We start from the raw sequence: 3,910 nt of genomic DNA on the forward strand, positions 1-3,910 counted from the left end.
AAGGCAGTTGGCAAAAGGAAGCATTGTTCTACTGCAAGAGGAAAATCTGTAACCACCCAGTGACATGCCATTAGGTCAGCTCCAAGTTCTCCTGGGCTTTTTCTTAAATGCCAGAAAGACAACTCCAAAAATATCAGTGTTTGACAATGCTCAGAACCAACTAAAAATATCATTACTTTTCACCAACTAAGAGAAACAAAGATACCAATGGGAAGCTATGAATTCAAGAATCATTTGGAGTTACATGTAAAATATTTAAAATGTTTAAAAAGAAAATGCAATAAAAAAAGAAAGTGTAATAATTTATCATTATGCATATCCATAGTGTTTTCAATAACAATAAATTGACTAGTCAGCCCCCACAAAGTATCCACAAGGAAGAAATCCCAAATAAAACCAGGCTAACATCCAAGCTCAAGCCCCAGTTCCTAGACAAATGCATCTCAGTCTTTAGGCATTGACTCCAAGATGGTAAATATATACAAATTCAAATCAATGGTAGTGGTTGCCTGGAGCTGTGTGTTAAGAATAATAAGGTTGCAATGGTTTGTCTTGACTTTGTAGGAAAGAATGCTGTGATTGATTATTGATATCTTCTACGAGTGCAGGACAAAGATGGTTAGCCCGTGTGCTGACTATATTTTATGTGCTCCCAGTCCAATACCATGCTCTGGTCCTATCAGGCCAGATGCCCCAGGTTTCATAGCCACGCATCTGTCTTCTTCCCCTGGGCCTGAGTTCTTGTCTTGACAACCTGCCTAGTCACATCAGTCTCTCTAGAATGGAGAGACAGAGTATTCATTGTATGCAAGTAATACAAACTCCACTCAAACTAGTTGAACCAGAAAAAAAGAGTATGTATTGGCTCACTTAACTACAAAGTCCAGGGGCATAACTAGTGTCCAGCACAATATTCAGAGGCTTCATCACATTGTCAGAAATGTTTCTCTCTTCCTTTCTTCATTTCTGAGACAGGTTTTCTGTACAGAAGACAAGACAGCCATCAGCAAAACAAGACTGACATCTCATCACCTCAGTCACCATAATGGAAGGTATAAATCTTTCCTGATGGCCTTGAAAAAAATCCCACACAGGAGTCTTATTATCCTTGTTTCAGTTATGTTGATATACTGAAACCACTCAAGGCAGAAGGACTGTGTCCTTCAATTGGCTAGTTTGGCTTCGGTAGCTATTAGTAGGAAAATGGCTCCATGAAAGGGAATACCTAATTACAAGTGGTTTCTTAGGAAAAAATATATGTGGACATTGGGGATCTGGAGACTATCTCAAAACCACTTGTGATCACAGAACATGAGAAAGTCTTCACCTACCAAGTACACACCTCCCAGGATTGGGCCATTTTAAAGGCTCCTCAAGTGACTCTGTTAATCATCCAGGTTTGGAAACCCTTGCTGAAGGTGCAGAGGGAGTTCCATAAAGAGGTTTCATAGGGAGGTTTTATTTTTCTTTTGGCAAAGTAAAGCTTGTTTTGAGTTTGTCAGAAAGAGGAACTTCTTTTTTTTTTAAGATTTATTTATTCATTTGAGAGAGAGAGAGAGAGAGACAGTGAGGGAGGGGCAGAGGGAGAGGAAGAGAATCTCAAGCAGACTCTGAGCTAAGCATGGAGCCCAATTCGGGGCTTGATTTCATGACCCTGAGATCATGACCTGAGCCAAAACCAAGAATCAGATGCTTAACTGACTGAGCTACCCAGGCGCCCCAGAAAAAGAAACTTTTATTTCAAGTACCAAGATCCAGAAAAATACATGAATCCAGAGAAGTGAGCCTGGCACTGACACTACTTTTGTGCAGGGGACACTGGCCAATCTGGAGAAAAAAAAGGCTGAGAGGATGAGTGTGTTACTGACAGCCTCTCTGGGATGAGGAATACAAAAAATCAAACAGGATCATCCCAGTTCTCTGATAAAATATATCCTCCACCCCTACTTTGAGTTAGGACCCTGAAGGATTGCACCCTGGGAGTAAAGGTAAACTGGAGTAAATCAGCCCTCACCCAGATTCTGCCCAGTTTTATATCATCCATAGGGGTAACAATTTCAGTCAATACATGCTTGATTAAGGTGACTCCAGATTGTTAACACACTCATGTGATACAGAAAATAGCGAAACTTGTCTCATGCTGAAGATAACATTATTTCAGGCCTCAAACTATTTCTACAAGTTTTTAAAATAAGATGTTTACTGGGCACCTGGGTGGCTCAGTCGGTTAAGTGTCCAACTCTTGATTTCAGCTCAGGTTATGATTTCATGGTCGTGGGATCGAGCCCTGCATTGGGCTCTGCACTCTGCACAGAGTCTGCTTGAGATTCTCTCACCCTCTCCCTCTGCCCCTCCTGCCGCTTGCTCTCTAAATAAATAAATAATATCTTTTTTTTAAAAAAAAGATGTTTAGAACACAATCAAGAATAACTAGTCACATGAAAAAGACAAAACACTATGGGCAAGAAATAACAGACAACAGAAACCAACAGAGATATTTTAGATTCTAATAGATATTACACAGATTATAAAACAACCATGTTTACTATGTTCAGAAGATAAAAGATAAGCTTTAAAATTTTGACAAAAACCTATGAACTATAAAAGTGACACTTCAGACTTGAAAATCAAATAAATAAAAATTATAGGACTGAAAATACAATAATTGAAATTAAGAACTCAGGTTAACTCTTAACAGGTTTAACAGCAGATTAGACAAAGAGGCAAAAAATTAGTGAACCCAAAGATATATAAGAAGAAAATGTCCAGAATGTAGCATGGAGAAACAAAAGGTAGAAAATGGAAAAGAGAAGGTAAGACACACACATACAAATCTATATGTTCCTAAATGTTAACCTCATCTTAAAGAACTATACATTCAATCCCTTGTTCTCTATTAGAGCAACATGTTCCCTTTTTTTTTTTACCTTAATTCTTTCATTTATTCATTTGTTTATTGTCGTGTCTCTCTCAGCCCAACCCTCAAATGTAACCTCCTTGCAGACAGAGACCCTGTTGACCTTGTTTACTACTCTTTTTAGAGAATATACAATGTCTGGCTTCAGGGCTGGGCCTGGGATGAAGCTGTAAGGAGGCACTCATTCTGAGACTTATGCATTGCACCATGAGAATAAAGCATAAAAGATTATAAAAAGGAAGAAGTCTCTCATTTAAAAACCAACCAAACAACCAAAAAAACCCAGGGAATTTGTTAAGAGTTTTCTTATCAACAACACTGGATTATAGAGGACAATAATAGAGCAAATCCTCAAAAATCTCAGACAAAAGAATTTTTAATCTAAAATTATATCAGCTAGCATTCAAGTGAGAGGATAAAATAAACACTTCCTTGAACCCGAAATGATGCAGAAAGTTTATTATCTCCTTTCTGAAAATTACTTAAGAACATACTTCATGAGGTACCCAGTTGGCTCAGTCAGTAAAGCATGTGACTCTTGATCTCAGGGTTGTGAGTTCAAGCCTTACATTGGGTATAGAATTACTTAAAAATAAAATCTTAAAAAAAAAAGAACATACTTCAGAAAAATAAAACTTGTTAGTAAAAAAGGAAAAAAAGTGGGGCACAAAAAAACCTTATGTAGAAAGGTGGGTAATTAAGTCTAAATAATTGTGATATGCAATGTAAAAAGATTGATGAAAATCTTGAATTAAAATCCCAGATGAGGGGCACCTGGGTGGCTCAGTCAGTTAAGCATCCAACTCTTGATTTCAGCTCAGGTCATGATCTCAGTGTAATGAGATCCAGCCCTGCATCAGGCTCCGCACTCAGTGTGGAGTCTACTTGAGATTCTCTCTCTCCCTCTTCCTCTGCCCCTACCCCCCACTTGCACACTCTCTCTCTAAAATAAATAAATAAAATCTTAAAAAAAAAAAAAAATCCTAGATGATT

This window comes from Halichoerus grypus, chromosome 3 (genome assembly GCF_964656455.1).
Source record: "Halichoerus grypus chromosome 3, mHalGry1.hap1.1, whole genome shotgun sequence".
Classification (NCBI taxonomy): Eukaryota; Metazoa; Chordata; class Mammalia; order Carnivora; family Phocidae; genus Halichoerus; species Halichoerus grypus.